The sequence below is a fragment of the Oncorhynchus keta genome, unplaced genomic scaffold, assembly GCF_023373465.1.
Source record: "Oncorhynchus keta strain PuntledgeMale-10-30-2019 unplaced genomic scaffold, Oket_V2 Un_contig_5534_pilon_pilon, whole genome shotgun sequence".
NCBI lineage: Eukaryota > Metazoa > Chordata > Actinopteri > Salmoniformes > Salmonidae > Oncorhynchus > Oncorhynchus keta.
Genome location: NW_026288350.1, coordinates 1 through 23,100, shown reverse-complemented (window position 1 = coordinate 23,100; position 23,100 = coordinate 1). Strand labels below are relative to the sequence as shown.

At 46.2% G+C, this 23,100-nt stretch overlaps 2 long non-coding RNA genes across 46 annotated transcripts; both read right to left on the bottom strand.

The window, feature by feature from the left end:
• Window positions 1–12,070: 12,070 nt before the first annotated feature.
• Window positions 12,071–15,917, bottom strand: LOC127925400 (uncharacterized). Of its 39 annotated transcripts, XR_008120822.1 has the most exons (6): window positions 14,226–15,917; window positions 13,467–14,130; window positions 13,231–13,277; window positions 13,089–13,183; window positions 12,617–12,802; window positions 12,351–12,478 (listed from the first exon to the last, which is right to left on the bottom strand). It is a non-coding gene; the product is annotated as an uncharacterized LOC127925400 (long non-coding RNA). The 39 variants fall into 39 exon arrangements; XR_008120797.1 differs by adding an exon at window positions 12,946–12,993 and having other exon boundaries at window positions 13,089–14,130; XR_008120807.1 differs by having other exon boundaries at window positions 13,231–14,130.
• A 958-nt stretch (window positions 15,918–16,875) lies between these two features.
• On the bottom strand, window positions 16,876–21,712 carry LOC127925399 (uncharacterized). 7 transcript variants are annotated; one of them, XR_008120792.1, is made up of 4 exons: window positions 21,557–21,712; window positions 21,143–21,326; window positions 20,916–21,099; window positions 16,876–20,869 (listed from the first exon to the last, which is right to left on the bottom strand). It is a non-coding gene; the product is annotated as an uncharacterized LOC127925399 (long non-coding RNA). The 7 variants fall into 7 exon arrangements; XR_008120793.1 differs by having other exon boundaries at window positions 16,876–20,823; XR_008120789.1 differs by having other exon boundaries at window positions 16,876–20,961; window positions 21,008–21,099.
• Window positions 21,713–23,100: the final 1,388 nt, after the last annotated feature.

The window sequence follows — 23,100 nt, the reverse complement described above, 5'->3', positions numbered from 1 at the left end:
CATCCACAGACGAAGAGAATGCTGCATATTGCTAGTTCACGAATGTTTTATGTAACACAACCACAGAGTGACAAATGGTGTTATAGTCGCCGCATACATATTAAGCAGTTCACGAGTGCTTCTTTCGCTGCACACCGGAGCGATAGTCGCCGCTTGAAGATAGCAGCTCACGAGGCCGACACCATTAAATAAATATTACCGCCAGTTAGTGACGCTGGCTTAATGAGCAGCTTTGTATCGAGACAGACACGGCTGTATTAGCATTAGCGTTTAAATTGGTGCCACCAACCATTAGATACGAATATTGCATTATATTACAGTTTAAATGAGTGTTTTATTCATTGGGATACGAGGTTGCATATATTGCTGTACGACCGTCCACAGGGGATACGAAGAGTATCGGTTGCACAGAGTTAGCAAGCTCAAAGAGAAGTTATATCACAGGGGATACGAGTTATAGCTGCTGTTAGATAAGAAGCCTAATGAGTAAGTTTTCGATGCAACGAAACGCTCAGTACTTTCACCATGATAAGGTACCTGAGTGATGTATCTAGGTCCAGTCTGTTTACCTGGAGAGCCAGCCCACTCCTGAGCCCTCGCTTCGGGAGGAGGGAGTGAGCTGGTGTGGCGGTTGGTTAAGCCGCTGACCTTTTTACGTAGGGCAGCATAGCCTGTGGCAGTGTAATGGCTCACACATGCCGCAGGGTAGTGGTGCTCGTTCACTGTTTTGGCTTATAAATGATGAGGTATCAGTTTCACGCCTTCTCTCTCTCGTTCGACCACCATTACTTAGCCAGCTGACTTGCGTTATGCCACCCGTAGACACCCTCCCCACAAGTGTCACCTCCAGCCTCCAATTCGTGTCCCTGGGGGATTACCGAAATGCCACTGCGCGGGGAGAAGATAGATTACACGAGAAGCTCAGAAAGCTGAGATGTCCCAGGATAGTTGCCCAGGCTGTCCAGGACAGGCCGTCCAGATTTGGCCCCCATAGTCTCCCTCAGTGAGGAGACTCACCTGCAGATAAGGTCTCAGTACACTCACTGATGCAAGCATTCCTGCCTCGCCCTTCTGTGCCCACCACAACCCATCTCTGCCTTACCAGGTAGTACTCTACCTGTTGATACCAAACCCAAGCTAAATAATTGGAAGGAACTCTCTACAGGTACAGTACTTGCCTATTATACTTCTCTTCAGTCTTCAAAGGTTTCAAAGAAACCCACTGCACTTACCCCGTTTCTCTTTTCGCCTAGCTATTAAATATTATCCTTACTTTGTTTCTTCTAATTCTATACTTAATTCCACCATACCTCTCTTCCAGCCCAAATACCTCAGCTGAACCTGCTCCCTACTTACCCAGGTACAGTACTTAACTTCACATCACTCAAACACTCAGCCGAAACCTACTTGCCTCCAGTTCTCAGGTACAAACACCTTGCCTAATATCGCTTACTGCCTGCGGTACAGTACGCCTGTCTAACATACGCCAACGCCGCTCAAATACTCAGTTCCGCCTCTGCCTCAGTACGCCATGCTCGCCTACCAACAGCTCAGCGACCTACTTCAGCCTTGCCCAGGTACAGTACTTTACCCAGCCATACTTCAGCTCACAGTTGGCACTCAGGTGCCAGCATTTCTCTGAACATCTGAGTCGTTCTACAGCAGATATATTATAGAAATGGGCAAGCTTGTAACATTTCTCAGAGAGTGTTAAATGGGAAGTAGAGGAGATTGATCTCCTCGCCCTTATCTGTGTCCACAGGCTCAGTGGCAGACCCACGCTGGGAAGGTTCGGGAGTTTCTGTCAGAGACCGGAATAGACTTTGAGGAGGAATAGACCTGGCCAGTGTTTAAGAGACCTGGGACACTGAGGAGGAATAGATGGAATAGCAACAGCCACGAGGAGGACAGACCTGGGCTGAGGAGGAATAGCTGAGGGGGACAGAATAACAGTTACCGAGGAGGAATAGACCCGAATAGCCAATGAGGGGACCTGAATAGTTAATGCGAGTGAATACTCCGGACCATTGTTACGAGAGGATTATATCTGAATGATGCCGAGAGAAGAGACCCGGAACATTTAATAGTCATCAGACTCGAATAGACCTGAATAGAGAATCTGAATAGTTACCGAGGAGGAATAGAACAGGAATAGTTACGAGGAGAGACCTAACAGTCATCGAGAGGACAGCACTGGGAATAAGGATCAGTGACAGACCTGAATAGACCTGAATAGACTGAGGAGAATACCTGAATAGGACGACAGTGAGAATATAAATGGCGGGGCCGGAATAGTGATCATTGGTATCTCGAATACGCGAGACCAGACTCGGAATGTTGAGCCGAGGAATAGACCGTAACAGTGCCAGCCGAGGAGGAATACAAAAACAGCCACGAGTGAGGAGCCGATCGAATAGCGTTGAGCCGAGGAGAAGGAATGTTTGTTGGCCGAGAGGAATAAGACCGTAATAGTTACGAGGAGGACAGACCTGGAATAGTTCATGAGGATAGACCTGAATATGACTGAGAGGACATCTTATAATCGATTAATAGAGGAGGTCAGCCCGGAATAGCAACAGTTACCGAGGAAGAAGAACGGGAATATAAGTCAGATAGACTCCGAATATACATATGAGGATAGATCTTAGGGTCATTAATAGTTACGGCGAGGGATAGACCTGAATAGTTCCAGTTACCGAGGAAATAGACTCAGCTGCGAGGAATAGACTCACATGAGCCTGAATAGTGTTACGAGTGAGGATAGACATTCCAGGTCTATTCCTCCTCAGTAACTATTCCAGGTCTATCCCTCCTCAGTAACTATTAACTATTCCAGGTCTATTCCTCCTCAGTCACTATTCCAGGTCTATTCCTCCTCAGTCACTATTCCAGGTCTATCCCTCCTCAGTAACTGTTACTATTCCAGGTCTATTCCTCCTCAGTAACTGTTACTATTCCAGGTCTATTCCTCCTCAGTCACTATTCCAGGTCTATTCCTCCTCAGTAACTATTAACTATTCCAGGTCTATTCCTCCTCAGTCACTATTCCAGGTCTATTCCTCCTCAGTCACTATTCCAGGTCTATTCCTCCTCAGTCACTATTCCAGGTCTATCCCTCCTCAGTAACTGTTACTATTCCAGGTCTATTCCTCCTCAGTAACTATTAACTATTCCAGGTCTATTCCTCCTCAGTAACTATTAACTATTCCAGGTCTATTCCTCCTCAGTAACTATTAACTATTCCAGGTCTATTCCTCCTCAGTAACTATTAACTATTCCAGGTCTATCCCTCCTTAGTAACTATTAACTATTCCAGGTCTATCCCTCCTCAGTAACTATTAACTATTCCAGGTCTATTCCTCCTCAGTAACTGTTACTATTCCAGGTCTATTCCTCCTCAGTAACTGTTACTATTCCAGGTCTATTCCTCCTCAGTCACTATTCCAGGTCTATCCCTCCTCAGTAACTATGAACTATTCCAGGTCTATTCCTCCTCCGTAACTATTACAGGTCTATTCCTCCTCAGTAACTGTAACTATTCCAGGTCTATTCCTCCTCAGTAACTGTAACTATTCCAGGTCTATTCCTCCTCAGTAACTGTTACAGGTCTATTCCTCCTCAGTAACTGTTACAGGTCTATTCCTCCTCAGTAACTGTTACTATTCCAGGTCTAGTCCTCCTCAGTAACTATTCCAGGTCTATTCCTCCTCAGTCACTAGTCCAGGTCTATTCCTCCTCAGTCACTATTCCAGGTCTATTCCTCCTCAGGTCACTATTCCAGGTCTATTCCTCCTCAGGTCACTATTCCAGGTCTATTCCTCCTCAGTCACTATTCCAGGTCTATTCCTCCTCAGTAACTGTTACAGGTCTATTCCTCCTCAGTAACTGTTACTATTCCAGGTCTAGTCCTCCTCAGTAACTATTCCATGTCTATTCCTCCTCAGTAACTATTCCAGGTCTATTCCTCCTCTATTCCAGGTCTATTCATCCTCTATTCCAGGTCTATTCATCCTCAGTAACTATTAAATATTCCAGGTCTATTTCTCCTCAGCATCTATTCCAGGTCTAATCCTCCTCAGTAACTATTAATTTTTCCAGGTCTATTCCTCCTCAGTAACTATTCCAGGTCTATTCCCCCTCAGTAACTATTCCAGGTCTATTCCTCCTCAGTAACTGTTACTATTCCAGGTCTATTCCCCCTCAGTAACTATTCCTCCTCAGTAACTATTCCAGGTCTATTCCTCCTCAGTAACTGTTACTATTCCAGGTCTATTCCTCCTCAGTACCTATTCCAGGTCTATTCCTCCTCAGTAACTGTTACTATTCCAGGTCTATTCCTCCTCAGTACCTATTCCAGGTCTATTCCTCCTCTATTCCAGGTCTCTGATGAGAAACTCCCGAACCTTCCCAGCGTGAGTTGAGGCTATGTGAGGTCACGTCCTGCCCCAGTCTGCCACTGCAGGCCCTGGTACTCTCCAATCGGACTGGATAAGGAGCGAGGATCAGCCTCCTCTCGCTCCCGACAACACTTCCTCATTCTGAGGGCGTTGTGATGACGCACAGAGCGCTTGCCGACCACCATGTGCATGTCACTAACAATTAGGACGGCTCAACGAGGGCCTGAGAGGAGAGATGTTTACTGTACCTGGGGGATAGGGTAGGGGTAGGTTTCAGCTGGGGTATTTGGGCTAGAGGACGAGGGTATGGCAAGGTTAGGGTACTGTACCTGGGGGCTAGGGTAGGGGTAGGTTTCAGCTGGGGTATTTGGGCTAGAGGACGAGGGTATGGCAAGGTTAGGGTACTGTACCTGGGGGCTAGGGTAGGGGTAGGTTTCAGCTGGGGTATTTGGGCTAGAGGACGAGGGTATGGCAAGGTTAGGGTACTGTACCTGGGGGCTAGGGTAGGGGTAGGTTTCAGCTGGGGTATTTGGGCTAGAGGACGAGGGTATGGCAAGGTTAGGGTACTGTACCTGGGGGCTAGGGTAGGGGTAGGTTTCAGCTGGGGTATTTGGGCTAGAGGACGAGGGTATGGCAAGGTTAGGGTACTGTACCTGGGGGCTAGGGTAGGGGTAGGTTTCAGCTGGGGTATTTGGGCTAGAGGACGAGGGTATGGCAAGGTTAGGGTACTGTACCTGGGGGCTAGGGTAGGGGTAGGTTTCAGCTGGGGTATTTGGGCTAGAGGACGAGGGTATGGCAAGGTTAGGGTACTGTACCTGGGGGCTAGGGTAGGGGTAGGTTTCAGCTGGGGTATTTGGGCTAGAGGACGAGGGTATGGCAAGGTTAGGGTACTGTACCTGGGGGCTAGGGTAGGGGTAGGTTTCAGCTGGGGTATTTGGGCTAGAGGACGAGGGTATGGCAAGGTTAGGGTACTGTACCTGGGGGCTAGGGTAGGGGTAGGTTTCAGCTGGGGTATTTGGGCTAGAGGACGAGGGTATGGCAAGGTTAGGGTACTGTACCTGGGGGCTAGGGTAGGGGTAGGTTTCAGCTGGGGTATTTGGGCTAGAGGACGAGGGTATGGCAGGGTTAGGGTACTGTACCTTCAGTGGGTGTACTGGGGCTGCTGTCTGCAGGTGAAGAGGTCTCCTCCTCTGCACTGGGGGACGTGACTATGGGGTCATCCTGGGACAGCCTATCCTGGGACAGCCTATCCTGGGACAGCCTATCCTGGGACAGCCTATCCTGGGACAGCCTATCCTGGAGCTTCTCGTGCTGGCTCCTGCTCGTCTTCTCCCACTGGGTGGCGACCAGGTTGCGGAGGAAGGTGCCTCTACAGGAACACAGACATGGAGGTAACTGGAGGTGACAGCCGCCATGGAGGGGTGTCGACCACACCACTACGGGGCAAGCATGGCAAAAAAATCACCCAGGATCACAGCAACAAAACAATAGATTAGATCAGACAGATTAGGAGAGAGAGAGAAAACCCACAGGACCTGAATCAGACAAACTGATTATAGTCTGGAAATACACACATATCATTTATAACCAAAACAATTTGATGTTCATTCCCCAGAACAGACACCATACCCTGCAGCATGGCTGTGAGAGCCATTACATTCCTCGGCCCCTGCCACAGATATGCTGCCCCACGCTCTCAGATGGCAAGGTCCTAGCCAGCGACGGAAGCCAAGCCAACCACCACACCAGGGACTCACTCTCCCTCCCTCCCCAGGCGAGGGCTCAGCAGGGGTGGGCAGCTACTCCAGATAAAATAGGGCCCCTGGATCACTGCGATACATCACTCAGATTTACTGCTTTAATCTCATGAGTTAAGTACTGAGCCGTTTCATTTTACCGTCCAAAGGGACTGTAATGCAGCCGGCTATAGCCTCGTATCCCCTGCGGATCGGTTCGTACAGAAAACACTCATTTAGGCTGCTAATGCTAATGCAGCCGGCTATAGCCTCGTATCCCCTGTGGACCGGTTCGTACAGAAAACACTCATTGAGGCTGCTAATGCTAATGCAGCCGGCTATAGCCTCGTATCCCCTGTGGACCGGTTCGTACAGAAAACACTCATTGAGGCTGCTAATGCTAATGCAGCCGGCTATAGCCTCGTATCCCCTGTGGACCGGTTCGTACATAAAACACTCATTTAGGCTGCTAATGCTAATGCAGCCGGCTATAGCCTCGTATCCTCTGTGGACCGGTTCGTACAGAAAACACTCATTTAGGCTGCTAATGCTAATGCAGCCGGCTACAGCCTCGTATCCCCTGTGGACCGGTTCGTACATAAAACACTCATTGAGGCTGCTAATGCTAATGCAGCCGGCTATAGCCTCGTATCCCCTGTGGACCGGTTCGTACAGAAAACACTCATTGAGGCTGCTAATGCTAATGCAGCCGGCTATAGCCTCGTATCCCCTGCGGACCGGTTCGTACAGAAAACACTAATTTAGGCTGCTAATGCTAATGCAGCCGGCTATAGCCTCGTATCCTCTGTGGACCGGTTCGTACATAAAACATTCATTGAGGCTGCTAATGCTAATGCAGCCGGCTATAGCCTCGTATCCGCTGTGGACCGGTTCGTACATAAAACATTCATTTAGGCTGAAAAGGCGTAGATTTCATCTGTAACTCCATTTAATGGCGAGAAGGCGAAGAAAGAAAAAGAAAAGAAAATATTTGTACTTTCTTTATGAAACACCATTTTCCACCACCATGCTAGTGTAGCTAATGCTAATCCAGGAACACCATGCTAGAGTAGCTAATGCTAATCCAGGAACACCATGCTAGAGTAGCTAATGCTAATCCAGGAACACCATGCTAGAGTAGCTAATGCTAATCCAGGAACACCATGCTAGAGTAGCTAATGCTAATCCAGGAACACCATGCTAGTGTAGCTAATGCTAATCCAGGAACACCATGCTAGAGTAGCTAATGCTTATCCAGGAACACCATGCTAGAGTAGCTAATGCTAATCCCGGAAACACCATGCTAGAGTAGCTAATTGTAATCCCAGAACACCATGCTAGAGTAGCTAATGCTAATCCCAGAACACCATGCTAGAGTAGCTAATAATAATCCCAGAACACCATGCTAGAGTAGCTAATGCTAATCCCAGAACACCATGCTAGAGTAGCTAATGCTAATCCAGGAACACCATGCTAGAGTAGCTAATGCTAATCCAGGAACACCATGCTAGAGTAGCTAATGCTAATCCAGGAACACCATGCTAGAGTAGCTAATGCTAATCCAGGAACACCATGCTAGAGTAGCTAATGCTAATCCAGGAACACCATGCTAGAGTAGCTAATGCTAATCCAGGAACACCATGCTAGAGTAGCTAATGCTAATCCAGGAACACCATGCTAGAGTAGCTAATGCTAATTCCAGATGGTCCGTATTGCGTTCAGCCAATCAGATTGCAGTAGTCTATTTTTTCACCCCTGGACTGATTTCTTTTAGAACTCTTCCTCTCTGCCTCCTTCTTTCCACTCCTCTCCTCTTTGACCTCACCCTCTCACCTTCCCCCTACTCACAAGGCAGGCAATACGCTTGACCTCATCTTTACTAGATGCTGTTCTTCCACTAACCTCATTGCAACTCCTCCAAGTCTCCGACCACTACCTTGTATCCTTTTCCCTCTCGCTCTCATCCAACACTTCCCACACTGCCCCTACTCGGATGGTATCGCGCCGTCCCAACCTTCGCTCTCTCCCCCGCTACTCTCTCCTCTTCCATCCTATCATCTCTTCCCTCCGCTCATACCTTCTCCAACCTATCTCCTGATTCTGCCTCCTCAACCCTCCTCTCCTCCCTCACTGCATCCTTTGACTCCCTATGTCCCCTATCTTCCAGGCCGGCTCGGTCCTCCCCTCCCGCTCCGTGGCTCGACGACTCATTGCGAGCTCACAGAACAGGGCTCCGGGCAGCCGAGCGGAAATGGAGGAAAACTCGCCTCCTGCGGACCTGGCATCCTTTCACTCCTCCTCTACATTTTCCTCCTCTGTCTCTGCTGCTAAAGCCACTTTCTACCATTCTAAATTCCAAGCATCTGCCTCTAACCCTAGGAAGCTCTTTGCCACCTTCTCCTCCCTCCTGAATCCTCCCCCCCTCCCTCCTCCTCCCTCTCTGCAGATGACTTCGTCAACCATTTTGAAAAGAAGGTCGATGACATCCGATCCTCGTTTGCTAAGTCAAACGACACCGCTGGTTCTGCTCACACTGCCCTACCCTATGCTCTGACCTCTTTCTCCTCTCTCTCCAGATGAAATCTCGCGTCTTGTGACGGCCGGCCGCCCAACAACCTGCCCGCTTGACCCTATCCCCTCCTCTTTCTCCAGACCATTTCCGGAGACCTTCTCCCTTACCTCACCTCGCTCATCAACTCATCCCTGACCGCTGGCTACGTCCCTCCCGTCTTCAAGAGAGCGAGAGTTGCACCCCTTCTGAAAAAACCTACACTCGATCCCTCCGATGTCAACAACTACAGACCAGTATCCCTTCTCTCTTTCTCTCCAAAACTCTTGAGCGTGCCGTCCTTGGCCAGCTCTACCGCTATCTCTCTCAGAATGACCTTCTTGATCCAAATCAGTCAGGTTTCAAGACTAGTCATTCAACTGAGACTGCTCTTCTCTGTATCACGGAGGCGCTCCGCACTGCTAAAGCTAACTCTCTCTCCTCTGCTCTCATCCTTCTAGACCTATCGGCTGCCTTCGATACTGTGAACCATCAGATCCTCCTCTCCACCCTCTCCGAGTTGGGCATCTCCGGCGCGGCCCACGCTTGGATTGCGTCCTACCTGACAGGTCGCTCCTACCAGGTGGCGTGGCGAGAATCTGTCTCCTCACCACGCGCTCTCACCACTGGTGTCCCCCAGGGCTCTGTTCTAGGCCCTCTCTTATTCTCGCTATACACCAAGTCACTTGGCTCTGTCATAACCTCACATGGTCTCTCCTATCATTGCTATGCAGACGACACACAATTAATCTTCTCCTTTCCCCCTTCTGATGACCAGGTGGCGAATCGCATCTCTGCATGTCTGGCAGACATATCAGTGTGGATGACGGATCACCACCTCAAGCTGAACCTCAGCAAGACGGAGCTCCTCTTCCTCCCGGGGAAGGACTGCCCGTTCCATGATCTCGCCATCACGGTTGACAACTCCATTTTGTCCTCCTCCCAGAGCGCTAAGAACCTTGGCGTGATCCTGGACAACACCCTGACGTTCTCAACTAACATCAAGGCGGTGTCCCGTTCCTGTAGGTTCATGCTCTACAACATCCGCAGAGTACGACCCTGCCTCACACAGGAAGCGGCGCAGGTCCTAATCCAGGCACTTGTCATCTCCCGTCTTGATTACTGCAACTCGCTGTTGGCTGGGCTCCTGCCTGTGCCATTAAACCCTACAACTCATCCAGAACGCCGCAGCCCGTCTGGTGTTCAACCTTCCCAAGTTCTCTCACGTCACCCCCGCTCCTCCGCTCTCTCCACTGGCTTCCAGTTGAAGCTCGCATCCGCTACAAGACCATGGTGCTCGCCTACGGAGCTGTGAGGGGAACGGCACCTCAGTACCTCCAGGCTCTGATCAGGCCCTACACCCAAACAAGGGCACTGCGTTCATCCACCTCTGGCCTGCTCGCCTCCCTACCACTGAGGAAGTACAGTTCCCGCTCAGCCCAGTCAAAACTGTTCGCTGCTCTGGCCCCCAATGGTGGAACAAACTCCCTCACGACGCCAGGACAGCGGAGTCAATCACCACCTTCCGGAGACACCTGAAACCCCACCTCTTCAAGGAATACCTAGGATAGGGTAAGTAAGGGTAAGTAATCCTTCTCACCCCCCTTCTCCCCCAACAAGATTTAGATGCAAGTGGCTGTTCCACTGGTTGTCATAAGGTGTATGCACCAATTTGTAAGTCGCTCTGGATAAGAGCGTCTGCTAAATGACTTAAATGTAAATGTAAATGTAAACTCTAGCGTGGACCGGGACTAGCATTAGCTACTCTAGCATGGTGTTCTGGGATTAGCATTAGCTACTCTAGCATGGTGGTGGAAAATGGTGTTCTGGGATTAGCATTAGCTACTCTAGCATGGTGTTCTGTGATTACATTTACATTACATTTAAGTAATGCATTAACTTCTCTAGCATGGTGTTTTGGGATTAGCATTAGCTACTCTAGCATGGTGTTCTGGGATTAGCATGAGCTACTCTAGCATGGTGTACTGGGATTAGCATTAGCTACTCTAGCATGGTGTTCTGGGATTAGCATTAGCTACTCTAGCATGGTGTTCTGGGATTAGCATGAGCTACTCTAGCATGGTGTTCTGGGATTAGCATTAGCTACTCTAGCATGGTGTTCTGGGATTAGCATTAGCTACTCTAGCATGGTGTTCTGGGATTAGCATTAGCTAATCTAGCATGGTGTTTTGGGATTAGCATTAGCTACTCTAGCATGGTGTTCTGGGATTAGCATTAGCTACTCTAGCATGGTGTTCTGGGATTAGCATTAGCTACTCTAGATGTTGAGCATGACATTTCCCTTTAGCTTCATTCTGCGCCGTCTGTGTCTTGAACCTGTCAATCAATGTTCATGATTAAAACCCTGTTAAATTGAATGGTCGAACCGGACTTTAAATCATAAACCGCAGACCCCACACCACACCGTTAATATCAACACACCATTTCAAAATGGACGCCAACACACCATTACACTCAGGCTATGTCCCAATTGGCACCCTATTCAATACATAGTCCTGTTGGCCATTAAAACCCTATTGGCTCTGGTCTATAGTAGTACCACTATATAGAGAATAGGGCTCTGGTCTATAGTAGTACCACTATATAGGAATAGGCCTCTGGTCCATAGTAGTACCACTATATAGAGAATAGGGCTCTGGTCTATAGTAGTACCACTATATAGGGAATAGGGCTCTGGTCTATAGTAGTACCACTATATAGGGAATAGGGCTCTGGTCTATAGTAGTACCACTATATAGAGAATAGGGCTCTGGTCTATAGTAGTAGTACCACTATATAGGGAATAGAGCTCTGGTCTATAGTAGTAGTACCACTATATAGGGAATAGGGCTCTGGTCTATAGTAGTAGTACCACTATATAGGGAATAGGGCTCTGGTCTATAGTAGTACCACTATATAGGGAATAGGGCTCTGGTCTATAGTAGTACCACTATATAGGGAATAGGGCTCTGGTCTATAGTAGTACCACTATATAGGGAATAGGGCTCTGGTCTATAGTAGTAGTACCACTATATAGGGAATAGGGCTCTGGTCTATAGTAGTACCACTATATAGAGAATAGGGCTCTGGTCTATAGTCATACCACTATATAGGAAATAGGTCTCTGGTCTATAGTAGGACCACTATATAGGGAATAGGGCTCTGGTCTATAGTAGTATCACTATATAGGGAATAGGGCTCTGGTCTATAGTAGTACCACTATATAGGAATAGGGTGCCATTTGGAAAACACACATGACCCCTAGCTCCCAGAATGCAGCAGCAGGCTCCAAAGCAGGTCGATCACCTCCCATCATGCAACACGACGCTCCATAACCGTACTTACTGAAACTTCCTGAGGACGGGCTTGTCCATATCAACATTACAGTCCTCTGGGCTGGGGAGATAACATTAGTTTAAACCTCTACAGTACAGTCCTCTGGGCTGGGGAGATAACATTAGTTTAAACCTCTACAGTACAGTCCTCTGGGCTGGGGAGATAACATTAGGTTAAACCTCTACAGTACAGTCCTCTGGGCTGGGGAGATAACATTAGTTTAAACCTCTACAGTACAGTCCTCTGGGCTGGGGAGATAACATTAGTTTAAACCTCTACAGTACAGTCCTCTGGGCTGGGGAGATAACATTAGTTTAAACCTCTACAGTACAGTCCTCTGGGCTGGGGAGATAACATTAGTTTAAACCTCTACAGTACAGTCCTCTGGGCTGGGGAGATAACATTAGTTTAAACCTCTACAGTACAGTCCTCTGGGCTGGGGAGATAACATTAGTTTAAACCTCTACAGTACAGTCCTCTGGGCTGGGAGATAACATTAGGTTAAACCTCTACAGTACAGTCCTCTGGGCTGGGAGATCACATTAGTTTAAACCTCTACAGTACAGTCCTCTGGGCTGGGAGATAACATTAGGTTAAACCTCTACAGTACATATCAACCAACCACCGACACACTACGACACACAAGCTCCTCATATAGACAGTGAGCTGGCTGATGGATGAGATTATGATATATATTATCATATAGACAGAGAGACAGAGACAGTGAGCATGGTAACCCTGGTCTCCAAGCTCCTCATATAAACAGAGACAGTGAGCATGGTAACCTGGTCTCCAAGCTCCTCATACAGACAGAGACAGTGAGCATGGTAACCCTGGTCTCCAAGCTCCTCATACAGACAGAGACAGTGAGCACGGTAACCCTGGTCTCCAAGCTCCTCATACAGACAGAGACAGTGAGCATGGTAACCTGGTCTCCAAGCTCCTCATATAGACAGAGACAGTGAGCATGGTAACCCTGGTCTCCAAGCTCCACATATAGACAGAGACAGTGAGCACGGTAACCCTGGTCTCCAAGCTCCTCATACAGACAGAGACAGTGAGCATGGTAACCTGGTCTCCAAGCTCCTCATATAGACAGAGACAGTGAGCATGGTAACCCTGGTCTCCAAGCTCCTCATATAGACAGAGACAGTGAGCATGGTAACCTGGTCTCCAAGCTCCTCATATAGACAGAGACAGTGAGCATGGTAACCTGGTCTCCAAGCTCCTCATACAGACAGAGACAGTGAGCATGGTAACCTGGTCTCCAAGCTCCTCATATAGACAGAGACAGTGAGCATGGTAACCTGGTCTCCAAGCTCCTCATATAGACAGAGACAGTGAGCATGGTAACCCTGGTCTCCAAGCTCCTCATACAGACAGAGACAGTGAGCATGGTAACCTGGTCTCCAAGCTCCTCATATAGACAGAGACAGTGAGCATGGTAACCTGGTCTCCAAGCTCCTCATACAGACAGAGACAGTGAGCATGGTAACCTGGTCTCCAAGCTCCTCATATAGACAGAGACAGTGAGCATGGTAACCTGGTCTCCAAGCTCCTCATATAGACAGAGACAGTGAGCATGGTAACCTGGTCTCCAAGCTCCTCATATAGACAGAGACAGTGAGCATGGTAACCTGGTCTCCAAGCTCCTCATATAGACAGAGACAGTGAGCATGGTAACCCTGGTCTCCAAGCTCCTCATATAGACAGAGACAGTGAGCATGGTAACCCTGGTCTCCAAGCTCCTCATATAGACAGAGACAGTGAGCATGGTAACCTGGTCTCCAAGCTCCTCATATAGACAGAGACAGTGAGCATGGTAACCCTGGTCTCCAAGCTCCTCATATAGACAGAGACAGTGAGCATGGTAACCCTGGTCTCCAAGCTCCTCATATAGACAGAGACAGTGAGCATGGTAACCCTGGTCTCCAAGCTCCTCATACAGACAGAGACAGTGAGCATGGTAACCTGGTCTCCAAGCTCCTCATATAGACAGAGACAGTGAGCATGGTAACCTGGTCTCCAAGCTCCTCATATAGACAGAGACAGTGAGCATGGTAACCTGGTCTCCAAGCTCCTCATATAGACAGAGACAGTGAGCATGGTAACCCTGGTCTCCAAGCTCCACATATAGACAGAGACAGTGAGCACGGTAACCCTGGTCTCCAAGCTCCTCATACAGACAGAGACAGTGAGCATGGTAACCTGGTCTCCAAGCTCCTCATATAGACAGAGACAGTGAGCATGGTAACCCTGGTCTCCAAGCTCCTCATATAGACAGAGACAGTGAGCATGGTAACCCTGGTCTCCAAGCTCCTCATATAGACAGAGACAGTGAGCATGGTAACCCTGGTCTCCAAGCTCCTCATATAGACAGAGACAGTGAGCATGGTAACCCTGGTCTCCAAGCTCCTCATATAGACAGAGACAGTGAGCATGGTAACCCTGGTCTCCAAGCTCCTCATATAGACAGAGACAGTGAGCATGGTAACCTGGTCTCCAAGCTCCTCATATAGACAGAGACAGTGAGCATGGTAACCCTGGTCTCCATGGTAATTAGAACATCTGAACAGAATGTGATAGTCATAACCATTGTGTCATCATTGCATTCCAAACTGCCGCCTCATCAGAACCAATTCCATGCAGCTGTTGAAACCATTCATTAAAATATGCAACGTACAGACATCACTCCTCCATTTCCTGGTTTGATAAAATTGTAATAGTTCCCCTAATTTCAGTTTATATGACAAAACAAACACGTCTAGTGTAGAGAGTCATTGTACCATCTAAACTGCAGTGGAATATATTTTCAATAACCCCAAAAATATAGTATTTTCAGCTGGTGAACAAAACCGAAAGTAAAAGACACAAAAAACCAAACCGAAGAATGGGAAGCAGAAACACAATAGCACGAATAGAACAGATCTGACACTTCTTAGACTTTCAATGAGAATGACAGATCTATAACTCAGGCCAGGGAAAGAGAAGAGAGGGTTTAAACATCTGAACAGAGACAGAGACAGGCCAGGGAAAGAGAAGAGAGGGTTTAAACAGAGACAGAGACAGGCCAGGGAAAGAGAAGAGAGGGTTTAAACATCTGAACAGAGACAGAGACAGGCCAGGGAAAGAGAAGAGAGGGTTTAAACATCTGAACAGAGACAGGCCAGGGAAAGAGAAGAGAGGGTTTAAACATCTGAACAGAGACAGAGACAGGCCAGGGAAAGAGAAGAGAGGGTTTAAACATCTGAACAGAGACAGGCCAGGGAAAGAGAAGAGAGGGTTTAAACATCTGAACAGAGACAGAGACAGGCCAGGGAAAGAGAAGAGAGGGTTTAAACATCTGAACAGAGACAGAGACAGGCCAGGGAAAGAGAAGAGAGGGTTTAAACATCTGAACAGAGACAGGCCAGGGAAAGAGAAGAGAGGGTTTAAACATCTGGACAGAGACAGGCCAGGGAAAGAGAAGAGAGGGTTTAAACATCTGGACAGAGACAGGCCAGGGAAAGAGAAGAGAGGGTTTAAACATCTGAACAGAGACAGGCCAGGGAAAGAGAAGAGAGGGTTTAAACATCTGAACAGAGACAGAGACAGGCCAGGGAAAGAGAAGAGAGGGTTTAAACATCTGAACAGAGACAGAGACAGGCCAGGGAAAGAGAAGAGAGGGTTTAAACATCTGAACAGAGACAGAGACAGGCCAGGGAAAGAGAAGAGAGGGTTTAAACATCTGAACAGAGACAGGCCAGGGAAAGAGAAGAGAGGGTTTAAACATCTGGACAGAGACAGGCCAGGGAAAGAGAAGAGAGGGTTTAAACATCTGGACAGAGACAGAGACAGGGAAAGAGAAGAGAGGGTTTAAACATCTGAACAGAGACAGGCCAGGGAAAGAGAAGAGAGGGTTTAAACATCTGAACAGAGACAGAGACAGGGAAAGAGAAGAGAGGGTTTAAACATCTGAACAGAGACAGGCCAGGGAAAGAGAAGAGAGGGTTTAAACATCTGAACAGAGACAGGCCAGGGAAAGAGAAGAGAGGGTTTAAACATCTGAACAGAGACAGGCCAGGGAAAGAGAAGAGAGGGTTTAAACATCTGAACAGAGACAGGCCAGGGAAAGAGAAGAGAGGGTTTAAACATCTGGACAGAGACAGGCCAGGGAAAGAGAAGAGAGGGTTTAAACAGAGACAGAGACAGGCCAGGGAAAGAGAAGAGAGGGTTTAAACATCTGAACAGAGACAGGCCAGGGAAAGAGAAGAGAGGGTTTAAACATCTGAACAGAGACAGGCCAGGGAAAGAGAAGAGAGGGTTTAAACATCTGAACAGAGACAGGCCAGGGAAAGAGAAGAGAGGGTTTAAACATCTGAACAGAGACAGAGACAGGCCAGGGAAAGAGAAGAGAGGGTTTAAACAGAGACAGAGACAGGCCAGGGAAAGAGAAGAGAGGGTTTAAACATCTGGACAGAGACAGGCCAGGGAAAGAGAAGAGAGGGTTTAAACATCTGGACAGAGACAGAGACAGGCCAGGGAAAGAGAAGAGAGGGTTTAAACATCTGAACAGAGACAGGCCAGGGAAAGAGAAGAGAGGGTTTAAACAGAGACAGAGACAGGCCAGGGAAAGAGAAGAGAGGGTTTAAACATCTGGACAGAGACAGGCCAGGGAAAGAGAAGAGAGGGTTTAAACAGAGACAGAGACAGGCCAGGGAAAGAGAAGAGAGGGTTTAAACATCTGGACAGAGACAGGCCAGGGAAAGAGAAGAGAGGGTTTAAACATCTGGACAGAGACAGAGACAGGCCAGGGAAAGAGAAGAGAGGGTTTAAACATCTGGACAGAGACAGAGACAGAGAAGAGAGGGTTTAAACATCTGAACAGAGACAGGCCAGGGAAAGAGAAGAGAGGGTTTAAACAGAGACAGAGACAGGCCAGGGAAAGAGAAGAGAGGGTTTAAACATCTGAACAGAGGCAGGCCAGGGAAAGAGAAGAGAGGGTTTAAACATCTGGACAGAGACAGAGACAGGCCAGGGAAAGAGAAGAGAGGGTTTAAACATCTGAACAGAGGCAGGCCAGGGAAAGAGAAGAGAGGGTTTAAACATCTGAACAGAGACAGGCCAGGGAAAGAGAAGAGAGGGTTTAAACAGAGACAGAGACAGGCCAGGGAAAGAGAAGAGAGGGTTTAAACAGAGACAGAGACAGGCCAGGGAAAGAGAAGAGAGGGTTTAAACATCTGGACAGAGACAGAGACAGGCCAGGGAAAGAGAAGAGAGGGTTTAAACATCTGAACAGAGACAGAGACAGGCCAGGGAAAGAGAAGAGAGGGTTTAAACATCTGAACAGAGACAGAGACAGGCCAGGGAAAGAGAAGAGAGGGTTTAAACATCTGAACAGAGACAGAGACAGGCCAGGGAAAGAGAAGAGAGGGTTTAAACATCTGAACAGAGACAGAGACAGGCCAGGGAAAGAGAAGAGAGGGTTTAAACATCTGGACAGAGACAGGCCAGGGAAAGAGAAGAGAGGGTTTAAACATCTGGACAGAGACAGGCCAGGGAAAGAGAAGAGAGGGTTTAAACATCTGAACAGAGACAGAGACAGGCCAGGGAAAGAGAAGAGAGGGTTTAAACATCTGGACAGAGACAGAGACAGGCCAGGGAAAGAGAAGAGAGGGTTTAAACATCTGAACAGAGACAGGCCAGGGAAAGAGAAGAGAGGGTTTAAACATCTGGACAGAGACAGGCCAGGGAAAGAGAAGAGAGGGTTTAAACATCTGAACAGAGACAGAGACAGGCCAGGGAAAGAGAAGAGAGGGTTTAAACATCTGAACAGAGACAGAGACAGGCCAGGGAAAGAGAAGAGAGGGTTTAAACAGAGACAGAGACAGGCCAGGGAAAGAGAAGAGAGGGTTTAAACATCTGGACAGAGACAGAGACAGGCCAGGGAAAGAGAAGAGAGGGTTTAAACATCTGAACAGAGACAGAGACAGGCCAGGGAAAGAGAAGAGAGGGTTTAAACATCTGGACAGAGACAGAGACAGGCCAGGGAAAGAGAAGAGAGGGTTTAAACAGAGACAGAGACAGGCCAGGGAAAGAGAAGAGAGGGTTTAAACATCTGAACAGAGACAGGCCAGGGAAAGAGAAGAGAGGGTTTAAACAGAGACAGAGACAGGCCAGGGAAAGAGAAGAGAGGGTTTAAACAGAGACAGAGACAGGCCAGGGAAAGAGAAGAGAGGGTTTAAACAGAGACAGAGACAGGCCAGGGAAAGAAAATAGCTGAAAATGGGAGCAGCGTAGCAAGCATTTTTCCCATGTTATTTCACCCGTTGCCTGAATCAGTGTTGCTCCGCGTGTTCAACCTTTGGCCCTATATGGTTCTATCAACAGGATGGGGTGTTACAGTCATTTATACTGTATGTTACAGTCATTTATACTGTATGTTACAGTCATTTATACTGTATGTTAGTCATTTATACTGTATGTTACAGTCATTTATACTGTATGTTATAATCATTTATACTGTATGTTATAATCATTTATACTGTATGTTATAATCATTTATACTGTATGTTATAATCATTTATACTGTATGTTATAATCATTTATACTGTATGTTACAGTCATGTATACTGTATGTTACAGTCATGTATACTGTATGTTACAGTCATGTATACTGTATGTTACAGTCATGTATACTGTATGTTACAGTCATTTATACTGTATGTTACAGTCATTTATACTGTATGTTACAGTCATTTATACTGTATGTTACAGTCATTTATACTGTATGTTACAGTCATTTATACTGTATGTTACAGTCATTTATACTGTATGTTATAATCATTTATACTGTATGTTACAGTCATTTATACTGTATGTTACAGTCATTTATACTGTATGTTACAATCATTTATACTGTATGTTATAATCATTTATACTGTATGTTACAGTCATTTATACTGTATGTTAGTCATTTATACTGTATGTTAGTCATTTATACTGTATGTTACAGTCATTTATACTGCATGTTATAATCATTTATACTGTATGTTATAATCATTTATACTGTATGTTACAATCATTTATACTGTATGTTATAATCATTTATACTGTATGTTACAATCATTTATACTGTATGTTACAATCATTTATACTGTATGTTATAATCATTTATACTGTATGTTACAATCATTTATACTGTATGTTACAGTCATTTATACTGTATGTTATAACCATTTATACTGTATGTTATAATCATTTATACTGTATGTTACAATCATTTATACTGTATGTTATAATCATTTATACTGTATGTTACAATCATTTATACTGTATGTTACAGTCATTTATACTGTATGTTACAATCATTTATACTGTATGTTACAATCATTTATACTGTATGTTACAATCATTTATACTGTATGTTACAATCATTTATACTGTATGTTACAATCATTTATACTGTATGTTATAATCATTTATACTGTATGTTATAATCATTTATACTGTATGTTACAATCATTTATACTGTATGTTACAATCATTTATACTGTATGTTACAATCATTTATACTGTATGTTATAATCATTTATACTGTATGTTACAATCATTTATACTGTATGTTACAATCATTTATACTGTATGTTACAATCATTTATACTGTATGTTACAATCATTTATACTGTATGTTACAATCATTTATACTGTATGTTATAACCATTTATACTGTATGTTATAATCATTTATACTGTATGTTACAATCATTTATACTGTATGTTACAATCATTTATACTGTATGTTATAATCATTTATACTGTATGTTACAATCATTTATACTGTATGTTACAATCATTTATACTGTATGTTATAACCATTTATACTGTATGTTATAATCATTTATACTGTATGTTACAGTCATTTATACTGTATGTTATAATCATTTATACTGTATGTTACAGTCATTTATACTGTATGTTACAATCATTTATACTGTATGTTATAATCATTTATACTGTATGTTATAATCATTTATACTGTATGTTACAATCATTTATACTGTATGTTATAATCATTTATACTGTATGTTACAATCATTTATACTGTATGTTACAATCATTTATACTGTATGTTATAATCATTTATACTGTATGTTACAATCATTTATACTGTATGTTACAATCATTTATACTGTATGTTAGTCATTTATACTGTATGTTATAATCATTTATACTGTATGTTACAGTCATTTATACTGTATGTTACAGTCATTTATACTGTATGTTACAGTCATTTATACTGTATGTTATAATCATTTATACTGTATGTTATAATCATTTATACTGTATGTTATAATCATTTATACTGTATGTTATAATCATTTATACTGTATGTTATAATCATTTATACTGTATGTTACAGTCATTTATACTGTATGTTTCACCATAATTCAGCCTCAATGTGATGCTAGATACTGTACAGAGTGACAGAATATGGTAACCCTCTTTAGCTATAAAGCTAACGTACCAGAATATGGTAAACCTCTTTAGCTATAAAGCTACCATTTTTATTTATTTTATTTTACCTTTATTAGGCAAGTCAGTTAAGAACAAAATCTTATTTTCAATGCCGGCCTAGGAACAGTGGGCTAACTGCCTTGTTCAGGGGCAGAACGACAGATTTGTACCTTGTCAGCTAGGGGATTTGAACTTGCAACCTTTCGGTTACTAGTCCAACGCTCTAACCACCAGGCTACCCTGTCACATACCAGTCACAGAATATGGTAACCCTCTTAGCTATACAGCTAACGTACCAGAATATGGTAACCCTCTTGAGCTATAAAGCTAACGTACCAGTGACAGAATATGGTAACCCTCTTTAGCTATAAAGCTAACGTACCAGTGACAGAATATGGTAAACCTCTTTAGCTATACAGCTAACGTACCAGTGACAGAATATGGTAACCCTCTTTAGCTATAAAGCTAACGTACCAGTGACAGAATATGGTAAACCTCTTTAGCTATACAGCTAACGTACCAGTGACAGAATATGGTAAACCTCTTTAGCTATACAGCTAACGTACCAGTGACAGAATATGGTAACCCTTAGCTATACAGCTAACGTACCAGTGACAGAATATGGTAAACCTCTTTAGCTATACAGCTAACGTATCAGTGACAGAATATGGTAACCCTCTTTAGCTATACAGCTAACGTACCAGTGACAGAATATGGTAACCCTCTTTAGCTATACAGCTAACGTACCAGTGACAGAATATGGTAACCCTCTTTAGCTATACAGCTAACGTACCAGTGACAGAATATGGTAACCCTCTTTAGCTATACAGCTAACGTACTCAGTGACAGAATATGGTAACCCTCTTTAGCTATACAGCTAACGTACTCAGTGACAGAATATGGTAAACCTCTTTAGCTATACAGCTAACGTACCAGTGACAGAATATGGTAAACCTCTTTAGCTTTAAAGCTAACGTACCAGTGACAGAATATGGTAACCTCTTTAGCTATACAGCTAACGTACCAGTGACAGAATATGGTAACCCTTTTAGCTATACAGCTAACGTACCAGTGACAGCCCTCTTACATAAGGCCTGAATAGAAGTCTCTAATTGGGGATTTGAATTGACGGGTCCATCTGTTGGTTGTTGTCAGGAAGTCTGAACAGCGTGGCCTCCCTCCCTCCCTTCTCATCCATGCTTCATCCCTCCTCTCTTCCTCCCTCCCCTCTTCCTCCATCTCGTTCCCGCTCTCTCTGTCTCTCATTCCTTTAAATGACTAACTATCATAATGATTTAAAATCACAACAGCACCTCACAGAAAGTCACATTCTTTGGCCGTGCAGAGGGCTACTCACCAAACGGCGCTGTGGCTGGCCTGCCAGAGCTGCACAAGGAGAGGGAGGGAGGGGAATTTTGGGCAATCACAACAGCAAGGAAAGAGATCAGGATGGCAACCAGACATTATGAAGGAGGGGGAGAAGAGAGAGGGGAAGAGGAGGACAGGAGAGAGGGGAAGAGAGGAGAGAGGGGAAGAGAGGAGGACGGGAGAGAGGGGAAGAGAGGAGGACGGGAGAGAGGGGAAGAGAGGAGGACGGGAGAGAGGGGAAAGAGGAGGACAGGAGAGAGGGGAAGAGAGGAGGACGGGAGAGAGGGGAAGGAGGAGGACGGGAGAGAGGGGAAGGAGGAGGACAGGAGAGAGGGGAAGGAGGAGGACAGGAGAGAGGGGAAGGAGGAGGACAGGAGAGAGGGGAAGGAGGAGGACAGGAGAGAGGGAAAGGAGGAGGACAGGAGAGAGGGGAAGGAGGAGGACAGGAGAGAGGGAAAGGAGGAGGACAGGAGAGAGGGGAAGGAGGAAGACAGGAGAGAGGGGAAGGAGGAAGACAGGAGAGAGGGGAAGGAAGAGGACAGGAGAGAGGGAAGGAGGAGGACAGGAGAGAGGGGAAGGAGGAGGACAGAGAGAGGGAAAAAGGAGGAGGACAGGAGAGAGGGGAGAGGAGGAGGACAGGAGAGAGGGAAGGAGGAGGACAGGAGAGAGGGGAAGAGGGAAGGAGGAGGACAGGAGAGAGGGAAAGGAGGAGGACAGGAGAGAGGGAAAGGAGGAAGACAGGAGAGAGGGGGACAGGAGAGAGGGGGACAGGAGAGAGGGGGACAGGAGAGGGGGACAGGAGAGAGGGGGACAGGAGAGAGGGGAGAGGAGGAGGACAGGAGAGAGGGGAAGGAGGAGGACAGGAGAGAGGGGAAGAGAGGGAAGGAGGAGGACAGGAGAGAGGGAAAGGAGGAAGACAGGAGAGAGGGAAAAGGAGGAAGACAGGAGAGAGGGGACAGGAGAGAGGGAAAGGAGGAAGACAGGAGAGGGAAAGGAGGAAGACAGGAGAGAGGGAAAGGAGGAAGACAGGAGAGAGGGAAAGGAGGAGGACAGGAGAGAGGGGGACAGGAGAGAGGGGGACAGGAGAGGGGGGACAGGAGAGAGGGGGACAGAGAGAGGGAAAGGAGGAAGACAGGAGAGAGGGAAAGGAGGAAGACAGGAGAGGGGGACAGGAGAGAGGGGGACAGGAGAGAGGGGGACAGGAGAGAGGGAAGGAGGAG